We start from the raw sequence: 12,712 nt of genomic DNA on the forward strand, positions 1-12,712 counted from the left end.
CACAAGGATTGATGTTACTAGAAAGGCTATAGCAATCACGATAATGGAAACTTCCTTTGTCTCGAAAAGATTCTAATTAAAAGTGAATTACTACTAAAATAGACAATAAAAGAAAAATAAAAAAAATCAATGCAGTAATAAAAAAATTAAATGAATTGTGTAAAAAGATTTCAATGGGAATGAGGTAGCTAAGTGATCAAACTCTCTCCATGGACTGACTATTTTGTCTAAATTAACACCAGTTGCTACACCAATTCCTACAGCACTGAGCTGAATTATTTTGCATCCTCAATTGTCGCTTATCAGATTTCTCATACCCTTAAGCACCCTAACAATGACCAGTTGTTAACCCACCTATAATATGGCATTATGAGCATACACTCTCTCTACCCTACAAGGTGAATTCCTATCTTTAGTTCTTTACAAATCTTAACTCAAATATAACCCTTTTGGGACTCAAGTAATTTTAGTACAGGAAACTTAAATTAAGATCAAGTATTACTCTAATAATTTCCACTAATACAGGCCCTTGTGTGGCTCTATCTTAACTTGAACCATTAAATGGGTGGTCAACCGAAATAATAATTATAATAATAGCTATTAGAGTAAAATGCTATAGCAATCTTGCAGCAACTCATAAGAACAATAAAAAACCTATTTAGATTGTTTGTCACTTAACTACAATAAAATTTAGTTTATACTTTGAAAAAGAAAAACAAACAGTAAAATATTGATCACGAAATACATCGGTTTAATCAAAGAGTAAGGAAGAGAACAAGTAAAGAACGATGACAAATTGAATCCAGGTAATTATGCTGAATTCTTCACTGGTGCAAACTTGTTTCCCTTGAATTCTGATTCTCCCCTTCTTTTCCTCTCGATTTATTCAATGTTAATTCCCCACCACCTTTTCACGTGATACGCGCTTTTTTTATAACTGAAAACTAGGGTAAACAGAAGCCTAGGGCACGTATGAGTTAAATTAGGAAACTACAGATCGCAACTCTGTAGCTATCCCGTGCTAAGTTTTCTTTATAGTTGTTCCAGGATTGCTACGGCAATGGTCGCTCCAGTAACAGCTATAACACTGCACTGCTCTAGATTTTGTTTTAATTCTTTTATGGCCATATTCTTCCTCCTTTTTGCCAGCCTATTGAATCAGCATTCCTTACATGAATTATAAGCTTCTGGAAACCTACAATTATGCACATAATTTGAGCACAAATTACTTTAAATCAAGCAAAACTTATTAAGACTAAACTAAAATGAATGTTTATGCAAAATGTAACAAAAATACAGCAAAAACACATCATTCACTCTCTACGTGATCTTGATTTAAGTCTAGAATTGCCATAATAACTCTCATTTCATAGAGTTATCAGTAATGCATGTAGTCTACTGGGTTTATACCTTTTATGTCGGCTATGATCCATCCTAATGCTCCTTTGTGCTCATTTAAAACTTCCAATAACTTACCTTTTTGTTTGTAAAGGGTAATCACTAAGGTTTGCAATAAAAATAATATCAACTAATTCTTCTATTAAATCCATATCAATAATTCCATCATCTGCATTGTAAGGTTGTTTGGCAATATTGAAGATACTTAGCTCCATAGTCATACTGACAAAGGACAGCTATATATTTCCAGTCCTACATTGAATGTGAGCATCAACAGTTGCCAAGAAACGTTGACCTAGGATAATGGCAACTTACCTTGAATCCCGACTGGTTGAGTGTCAATTACAATGAAATCAACAAGAAAATAAAATTTATTTACCCAGATAAGCACGTCCTCCACAATACCACGAGGTATTTTCATGGATCTGCAAGCTCTAACACCACTGAAGTTGGGTGTAATTCTCCTAATCCAAGTTTCATAAATACTAAGTAAGGTAATAAATTTACACTAGCTCCACGTCCAACAAAGTATTCTCAATTGTGTGGTTCCCTATACTACATGAGATAGTGGGGGAGCTTGGATCTTTGTATTTTAGAGGAATTTTGTGTTGGAGTATAGAGCTAAAATTTTCTGTTAAAAAGACATTCTTTTTAACGTGAATGTTTCTTTTTTTAGTACAAAAGTCTTTAACAAACTTGGTGTAAGATGACACTTGTTTTATAGTGTCAAGTAAATGGATATTAACACTTATCTATTAAAAGATTTAAAAAATCTCACTTGTGGATTTTCCCTTCTTTGCTAACCTCTAGGGAAATAGAGCTTTAGGAACGTAATCTCGTGAGTTGGTTTCTTTTTTCTCCTCTGATAATGAGTTCTCAGCATTTATAGATACAATTTGAGTTGTTTTTGTCACCAGCATCTCCACTTTGTTGTCCACTTCTTTTCCTTTTTGCAAGGTCATGAAGGCTTTGACCTCTCCATAATGCTGATGTGAACTGGTATTTGCTTCATGCATTCCTTTAGGATTAAATACTGGTTGACTTGGGAATTTGTCTTTCTCAACAGTCATTGCCAAGGTTTGAACTGAAGAGGCAAGCTGTCCCACCATCTTTTTGAGGTTTGAAACTGATCGGGTTTGTGAGTTGAAGTCTGCTCTCATCTCATTTCGTAGTTCATCAATAGTGTGATTTTGTTGCTCGATCGTGGAGTGAGTAAAATTCTTGAAATTTTGGAATGCATCCTCTTATGGTCTGGGTTGAGAGTTGTTGAGTGTTAGAAAGTGTATATTTATAAAGGAGAAAATCATCATTTTCCACTCCAAGTTTCACTAACATCCATTCTTTTATGTATTTAAATCTATTGTGATTTAATTATGTGTGTTGTATTATAATTAAGTATTTTATGTATTTTAGGGGCATCATGGTCATTTCCCAATGAACGAGAGATCAGACAGTAAAACGGACATCACCTTTGAACTCAGGACAGTCGAAAACCTTAGGAGGAGTATAAAAGAAAAAAATGACATTGTTCACATGTACGGTACTATTCACACGTACAGTACTGTTCATGTTACTGTTCACAACACTGTTCACATATATTGAATGATGACATGACATTGACCGATGATGTGACATTGACTGATGAGGTGTCACGATTCTATTATACTAAAATTCTTATGTACTGTTGATCAGTGATGTGGCAGCGTGCTAGTGGACCAAAAATCATGCGTACGGTACATGCATATACACGAAATTATTCACAACTGTGCTATGGGCTTTATTTGGTAAATTTACTTTCTCTTCCCTTCTAATTAATGTGGATTTTTTATTTTTCATCGACAAATAGTAATAATCTTGTCTAGATACCGATTTGGTTTAACTAGTTACAAGGTTATTATTATTTGGCATAATAAGCCTTTAGCACCATATTGATTAGAGTGTGGCTCATGAGGAGTGGAAACCCCCCTCATGATTTAATTGACATTAATAAGGAATATTTAGCCCATGGTGCATGTTGATGCAGATCTAGATACCCAAGTGTTCATGTTGATGCAGATCTAGATACCAAAGTGCTTCAATTTTAATAGATTTCACTTCAATTTATTCCCGCTATTTTAATTTAAATTTTAAGATAATATAAATCACTTCCACTACAAATCCAATCACCCACTTAGAAAATTAACTCTATACACAATTAAAATCAACTTCCTCGCGGGATCGACACTCGTCAGTATTAATCTATTCTACAATAGATTCGTGCACTTACGAGTTTAATAAAATTTGCACAACACATTTTTGGCGTCGTTGCCGAGGAGGTAAGTTATTTTAATTCGTAAAATTAATTTTTGTAAATAATTTCTTTTAATTATTTTCTTGTAATTTTTTTCTTATTTAAAAAAAAGAAAAAAAGTGAATCTGTAATTTGAGGTAAGAATTTCTTTTCTTTTTCTCTTCTTTAAAATTCTGTAATTTATTTTTCTTTGTAATTTTTTTATCTTATTAATTTATTTTAATTTTAGTTAATTTATTTCACGTATTTTTTTAATGTTTTTTCATAGTAAGGTTGTAACAGCGTGATAAGGTTAGTATTGTAATTTCTCCATCTTCTTTATTTTTATTTCTTTTGCTCCTATTTTTTTTTTGTGTTCTTTGCATGCATGGTTGAAGGTAATTATTACCTAATCTTGAGCCCATAGACTTTGAACTTGAAAGAACACTTCGCACACACAAACACGTTGTAATTAAAAATAAAATTGAAATGAATTTGCAACAACAACAACAAGCACCACCACAGGAGAGGGCATTTAAGGACTACTTTAGTCCCTTAGCTAACTTGAGTACATCATGCATAAGATACCCAAATGTAGTTGATATGAGTTTTGAACTAAAACCTAGTGTGCTAAATTGTCTCCCAACATTTTTTGGCCTAGAAAATGCGGACCCATATAATCATCTGAATGATTTTCATGCTGTTTGTCAAACTTTTAAATATGAGAAATTTTCAGATGATGATGTTAAACTTAGATTATTTCCATTTTCTTTAAAGGATAGAGCTCATTTATGGCTTAATACATTGCCTACTAATAGCATTATATAATGGAAACAAATGGTAAAAAATTTTTAAATAAATATTTCTCAGTGCATAAAACCAATGCTATTCATAGGGAAATATCAGAGTTTACCCGGAGAGAAGACGAGCAGTTTTTCGAAGCATGGGAGCGATTCAATGGGCTATTCTTGAAGTGTCCACATCATGGGTACGAGAAATGACACCAATGCCAATACTTTTTAGAAAGATTATTGCCACATGTGCGAGAATGACTAATGGCAATAAGTGGAAAAGAGCTAATGTCAAAATATGCATAAGAGATTTGGGATTTCTTCCAGCGACAAGCAGATAATTCTCAACAACGGAGTCGATCACTCAGGAATACTAAAAGAATTAAAGGAGTGAATGAGATTCACATTGGCGAGTCAAGTTCAGGAATTAAAGAAGTGAAAGAGATGGTTGAAGGGCTTTCCCGACAAATAGCATCGTTAACGACTGTTAAATAAACAGAACCACATGACCATGACTCATACCCAGATCAAGCCAATGTCATAGGTGTAATGAGAAAACCATCAAATTACAACCCATACTCCAACACATATAATCCTAGATAGGGTTGGGCATAAACCCACAACCCATGGGTTTACTCAAACCCAAACCAAATTAAATGGTTTGGGTTGGGTAAATTATGAAAATGGGTTAAATGTGGGTTTTACATAAAAAAACAATTTCATTATGGGTTGGGTATGGTTTATCCATGGATCGTGAACAAAACTCCATCACTCAAACTTGTCAAATGAAATAAATGAAAATAAAAACAAATAAGTGAAAAGTCATTATTAAATTGTTCACAGCGTGATCAATTGTTAACAGTTAGAAAAGGAAAGCAACATGTAAAACAAATATGAATTAAATAAATGTTATTGTAAATAGTTAAATGAGATGAAATTAGTGTTTGATGAAATGAAATATATATTTTTTTAATTTATGAACTCATATTATACTTACGTAATTACCGCTTTTATGTTTCTAACAGTAATAAGAAAAATATCAAATCTATATTGTTGTTTTCGTACTTAAATCAAGGAAAATTATAGTAATAATGTTGAGATGCTTTTTGAGGGCATAGTTACCCAGTCCATTGGAAGGAAATAATTAATAATTATGAAAAATGATATTTCTACTGATAAAATATTATTGTGACAAAAATTATAAAGCCTTATTATAAATAAAATTAACATTTTGCGTGCTATATTGATACTGTAGCATAAATAATACTCCGTTTTTTATTTTGATGGGATTTATTGACATTGATCCTCCATCTTGAAATTCATGAGCAATCAACCTATTTAAAAAAAAAAACACCATTTGATAGAAAATTATCATCTCAATAATTATAAGTCAAAGGTTACAATTTTTTAGTTAAAGAAATTTTATTATTTTAACTAAATGGCACTCACATAAGTTGTTTTTTTTTTCTTTCTTTGAATTTACCTGTTGATGTCATGTTTGTGGAAATTTATTATTAGAGTTTACGTTCTTATTTATGGAGAATTAATGATTTTTGGGATTAAAATTTATTTTAATTTTCTAGTATTCTTTAATTTAAGGATTAAGTTTTTGTAATATTTATGATTTATAATTTTTATCCACTATTGTTTTAAATTTTAGTATCAATTTAATAATTAATAACAATTAATAATTATTATAAATTTTATATAATTAAATTTATCAAAATAAAAAATATTTTGATAATAAAATTCAAACCAAATCCAAACTTTTATGGTTTGATTTGGGTTGACTTAAAACCCAATCTAAACTAACCCATGCCCACCCCTAATTCTAAATGGAGAGACCATCTTAATTTTTCATGGTCTCAAGGATTCCAACAGAATGGACCAGCAGCTCCAGCTTCACCAATGCAACCAATTCCTTAAGTTGCTCAAGTCTCTCAGCCACCATTTAGACCATACAATCAAAACTCGAATTATTCTAAACCCAGACCATGGGAGGATGCATTCCAAAACTTTAAGAATCTTACTCACTCCATGATCGAGCAACAAAATCGCACCATTGATGAACTACGAAATGAGATGAGAGTAGGCTTCAACTTATAAGCCCAATCAGTTTCAAACTTCGAGAAGATAGTGGGACAACTTACTTTTTCATTTCAAACTTTAGCAATGACTGTTGAGAAAGACAAATTTTCAAATCAACTAGTGCATAATCCTAAAGGAGTGCATGAAGCAAGTACTAGTTCACACCACAGCAGCATGGAGAGGTCGAAGCCATCATGACCTTGCGAAAAGGGAAAGAAGTCAACAATAATGTTGAGGACTCATCATCAGAGGAGAAAGAAGAAACCAACCCAAGAGAATACGTTCCTAAAGTTCCATTTCCTCAGAGGTTAGCTAAAGGAAATAATAGAAAATCCACATGTGAGATTTTTGAAATCTTCAAATAGGTAAGTGTTAACATCCCTTTACTTGACACTATAAAACAAGTGTTATCTTATACCAAGTTTTTGAAAGACCTTTGTACTAAAAAGATAAACATTCACATTCAAAAGAATGTCTTTTTAACAAAAAATGTTAGCTCTATACTCCAACACAAAATTCCCCTAAAATATAAAGACTCAGGCTCTCCCACTATCTCATGTAGCATAGGGAACCACACAATTAAGAATGCTTTGTTGAATTTAGGAGCTAGTGTAAACCCTACTGAGTATTTGTGAAACTTGGACTGGGAGAATTACACCCAAATCCAGTGGTGTTACAGCTTGCAGATCGGTCCACGAAAATACCTTGTGGTATTGTGGAGGACGTGCTTATTTACGTAGACAAGTTTATTTTTCTGTTGATTTCATTGTACTTAACACTCAACTAATCTAGGATTCAAGGAAGCATATCCCCATTATCCTAGGTCGACCTTTCTTAGCAACTGTCGATGCTCACATTTAATGCAGGAGTAGAAATATGCAGTTGTCCTTTGGCAACATGACTATGGAGCTGAGCATCTTCAATATTTCCAAACAACCTCACAATGCATATGATGAAATTGTTGATGTGGATTTAATAGAAGCATTAGTTGATAATAATTTTCTTTCAAACCTTAGTGATGATCCTTTACAAACATATTCAACTCACTTTTATTTTAATTTTGATATTAACAGATCAGTAGATGAGGTCAACGCTCTACTTGACTCAGCACCATCCATGGACACTAATAAATAGAAGTTAATAGTTGAGCAACTAGCACCATCATAGAAGAAACTCAACCCATCATCAGAATCACTACCGAAACTCGAGTTCAAACCATTACCCAACACTTCGGAATATGCGTTTTTGGGAGAAGAAAACAATTTGCCAGTAATCATCTCATCATTCATAAATGACGAACAAAAAGGTAAGGTGTTGGATGTTTTAAAAGAGTACAAAGGAGCATTAGGATAGACCTTAACCGACATAAAAGGTATAAACCCAGTAGACTGCATGCATTACATTCACCTTGATGAAAATGCTAAACCTACTAGGAAAATACAACGTCGGTTAAACCCTAACATGAAATAAGTTGTTAGAACTAAAGTTCTTAAACTATTCGATGCAGGTATCTTTACCCAATTTCTGATAGTTCATGGGTCAGTCTTGTGTAATTTGTCCCTAAAAAGTCAAGAGTCACAGTAGTTACTAATGCTGATAATGAATTGATACCCACTAAAGTGACTACAAAGTGACATGTATGTATTGATTATAGAAAGTTGAATTCTGTCACACGTAAAGACCATTTTCCTTTATTATTTTTTGATCAAATGCTTGATAGATTAGCAGGCCATGAATTTTATTGCTTTCTAGATGGCTACTCAGGATATAATTAGATTTTCATAGCACCAAAAGATCAAGAGAATACCACTTTCACTTGCCCTTTTGGCACTTTTGCATATCAGAGGATGCCATTTGATTTATGTAATGCACCTGCTACATTTTAACGATGCATGTTAAGCATTTTTTCTGATATGGTTGAACGATTCCTTGAAGTCTTTATGGATGACTTTTCTACTTTCGGTGACTTATTTGATCAATGTTTACATCATCTAACAGTAGTTATGCAGAGATGTATAGAGAAAAACTTGGTCATAAATTGGGAGAAGTGTCATTTTATAGTAAAATAAGGTATTGTTCTCGGTCACTTGATTTCGAGCAAAGGTATTGAGGTTGATAAAACCAAGATGGATCTTATTTCCAATCTTCCTCCACCTAAAACAGTCAGAGAAGTAAGATCTTTCCTTGGGCATGTTGGTTTTTATAGACGTTTCATTAAAGATTTTAGCAAAGTTTCTAGACCCTTATGCAATCTACTTACTAAGGATGTATCTTTTATCTTTGATGATTCATGTCTTGCGGCATTTGAAAAATCGAAGCAGTTGTTGACATCATCACCCATCATTCATCCCCCAAACTGGAGCTTACCATTCGAGCTTATATATGATGCATCTGATTATGCAGTAGGAGCAGTATTAGGACAAAGAGTTGATCGAATTCCCCATGTTATTAACTATGCTAGTATGACATTAAATGATGCACGGTTGAATTATTCAACCATTGAAAAAGAAATGCTAGCAGTAGTGTTTGCATTAGAAAAATTTCAATCTTATCTCATTGGTTGTAAAATAATTGTATTCATAGATTGTGCTGTTCTTAAATATCTTCTCACAAAGAAATATGCAAAAGCTAGACTAATTCGTTGGGTGTTACTTTTGCAGGAATTTGACTTGGAATTCAAAGATAAGAAAGGCACATCAAATATTGTGGCTGACCATCCCTCTCTTCTCAATTTTGACACAATTACAGAACCATTAACATTGAATGAGTCATTTCTAAATGAACAATTTATGAATGTGGAAGTATTACCATGGTATGCTGATAACGTTAATTATCTTATTATAGATCAACTTCCAGAACATTGGACCAAGCAAGACAAGACAAATTTTTTTGCAAAAATAAAGAATTTCTTTTGAGATGACCATTATTTATTCAAGTATTGTGCAAATCAAATTATTAGACGATGTGTCCGAAAAAATGAATTTCAAAATATCCTTTCATTCTGCTATGAAAAAACTTGTAGAAGCCATTTGAACGCTAAGAAAACAGCTACTAAAGTTTTACAATGTGGTTTCTATTGGCCAACTATATTCTGATATGCTTACACTTTTTGCTCTTCATGTGATAGGTGTCAATGAATGGGGAGCATTACACGAAGGAATATGATGCCACTGAATCCAATTTTAGTAGTTCAGATTTTTTATGTGTGGGGTATCGACTTCATGGGACCGTTTCCCCTTTTTTTTGGCTATCAATACATATTGGTTGATGTTGATTACGTATCGAACTGGGTAGAAGCTATTCCGTGTAGAACCAATGATCACAAGGTTGTGATAGGGTTTTTGAAAAGCAGCATTGTTTCACACTTTCGATTCCCTTGAGTAATAATTAGTGATGGTGGTACCCACTTTTGCAACAAATCATTCAAAACTCTTTTGACAAAGTATTCCATCAGTCACAAAGTGGCGACCCCATATCATCCGCAAACCAGTGGCCAAGTTGAGATCTTCAATCGAGAAATAATACACTTATTAGAAAAGACAGTGAGGCCAGACAGAAAAGATTGGTCATTAAGACTTGATGATGCATTATGAGCATATAGAATGACTTTTAAGACCCCGATTAGGATGTCACCCTACAGGCTAGTGTATGGAAAAGCTTGCCACCTACTTGTGGAACTCGAGCATCGTGCATACTGGGCCATCAAGAAATTCAATTTTGACATATAGCAAGCTAGTTCAGAAAGAAGATTACAGCTGGCAGAACTTGAAGAAATTCGCAATGATGCATATAAAAATGCCAAGATTTACAAGCAGCAAATGAAAATCTTTCATGACAAGCAAATTATGAGGAAATCTTTCACTCCAGGTTAGAAAGTGCTTTTATTCAATTCTCGCTTGCACCTATTCCCAGGTAAGTTACGCTCTCGATGGTCTGGCCCCTTTATTGTTCACACTATTTTTCCACATGGGGCAATTAAAATTAAAGACCCAAAGAACGATGTCACTTTTAAAGTTAATGATCAAATATTAAAGCCATATATAGAGTACCAACCACATGGAGAGGACACCGAAATAAATTTGAGTGACCCACCAGATTTGAATTGAGAATTTTCTTTCTTTTCAGTAATTTGATTTTTTTCTTTCTTTTTACTATTCTTTTGTTAATTGAAGTTATTTTTTTATAAGTGTGTTTATTTAACCATTAAGTTTTCTTTCATTATTGTTAATCATGAGTACCTCAGCTAAACAGATCCTCTTGGACCTTTTTAGACGACTTCAATGTGTAAAATCTCATCTCAGAAGCCAGATTCAATTTTGTAAAACACATCATATTTAAGATCTACAACCACCAGAGTTAGTATGCCATGTTGAGGCTTTAGAAAGACAACTCAGAGACATTGAGGGAGGTGTCTACAACGTCCAGTTGGAGCTTGAGTGTGTTACCCTCGTTAAGTGGCTGATAACAGTACTCCGTGATAATCAAGTCGGTTACTTCGATTTCCCATAATAACTGATATTCTGAGGCGAAAGTATGGACAAAAATGAGATTCTTGCAAAGCTTCACAATCAATTCCCTTCACTTCCTCAGAATGCCCTCTTTACAATTTATAAAGCTCGGTTCGAATGCATGAGATTGCTTATGAGGAATAACAAACCTGCTGACATTTGCTAGTTAATAGAGGCCAAAGTACGATTGGCAGGTGAGTTGCCTCCTAAATTTATTGCATAAATGTTTGGTTGTGGTAAAGAAAATTATGCAAGAAAACGAAGAGCTCGAAAACTTTATATTGCTTGTCATAAGTGTGCCAGAATGAGATGCGATAAAAAATCATGTTCTTTAGGAATGATGTCTGATAACAAGGAAGATAAGATTCAATTTATTAGGGATAGCTTGAAAAAAGAGTCATTGGATGATATCCTTTTGTCTCTTGAAACGCATCCCAATGGATATGTACAAGGAGCGATTCTCTAGCTATGACCATTATTCCAGAAAGAGCGTGCGCGATACAGTCTCAGGAATTTGACTATAAACGACCCTGTTTGCCAGTTTATAAGAAAACTGGATGGGAAGTCCATTCTCTACCCATAGAGGGCGTTCAAGCCGTTTCTGGACGTAAAACCAGAGGAAGATGTGAGCCACAGTCACAATTACCTGTAAATATCCTTTTACTTCATTGTTGTTTTATCATTTGCATTATTATCTTTAATAATTTTATTTTATCATTGTTTTTTTTCCTTTTTACTGTTTTCTTTTTGACTCTCGAGCCATGTGCTTTACGCTTTAATTGACACAGACATGCTACCTCATACACAGCTATGACCCACTATTACCAAGATTCTTAAATATGATTTTTTTTGTTAAGCACTCACAAATTTTTTTTAGAAGTATCCCAATGGCAGCTACTCCCAATAAACAATTCAAGAACATTTGTGTGCTTTCTGGATTTAACTATGGTAAACATAAAGAGCTCGTTGAGGCAGCCATAGATCTTGGTCGAAGCATAGCAGAGAGAAATTACACTTGGTGTATAGAGGAGGTAACCGAGGGTTATCAAAATTGGTCTTAGAAGCTACTTTTATTAGAGGAAGCCAAGTGTTAGGCATCATCCGAAGAGCCCTAAAAGCTTTGGGAAGTTTGTCTGATTCACTGACTGGAGAAGAGTTAGTCGTCTCAGGTATGCAAGAGAGAATAATTGAATGCTTGCTGATTCTTTTATTTCCCTATTAGGAGATCTTGCAACTCTAGAGGCACTTATCATATTAGCATCTTGGGCCCATATGAACATGCACCAGAAACTCATCAGTTTGTTAAATGTCAATAACTTTTATGATAGCTTTATCGCATTTCTTAACCATGCAATAAAAAACTATTTCATTTCTTTTACAGCGAAATTTTTTTTTTTATTTGTGCTTATACTGCTAATGAGCTACTAGATCCGTTACAGGTTTATAAACCAGAGCCAAACCCCAGGACCTTGGTGTTGGAGTGCCCAAATAATGATAGTAACAGTAGTCGTAGTAAGAAGTGCAAATTATATTTAGCTCTCTGCTTGTAAATATTTTCTTCTGTGTTGCACCACCCATGTGATGTTTTCTAAACTCTACTTCTTTCCTTTAAAACATTGAGGACAATGTTTCGTTCTGGTTGAAGGGAGGGAATAGTT

General features: G+C 33.8%; 1 non-coding gene across 1 annotated transcript; it reads right to left on the minus strand.

Annotated features, from left to right (window-relative positions):
- Positions 1–4,552: 4,552 nt before the first annotated feature.
- On the minus strand, positions 4,553–4,658 carry LOC112499427 (small nucleolar RNA R71). The gene has a single exon (XR_003067033.1). It is a non-coding gene; the product is annotated as a small nucleolar RNA R71 (small nucleolar RNA).
- Positions 4,659–12,712: the final 8,054 nt, after the last annotated feature.

Source organism: Citrus sinensis, chromosome 2, assembly GCF_022201045.2.
Source record: "Citrus sinensis cultivar Valencia sweet orange chromosome 2, DVS_A1.0, whole genome shotgun sequence".
In the NCBI taxonomy this organism is placed as follows: Eukaryota; Viridiplantae; Streptophyta; class Magnoliopsida; order Sapindales; family Rutaceae; genus Citrus; species Citrus sinensis.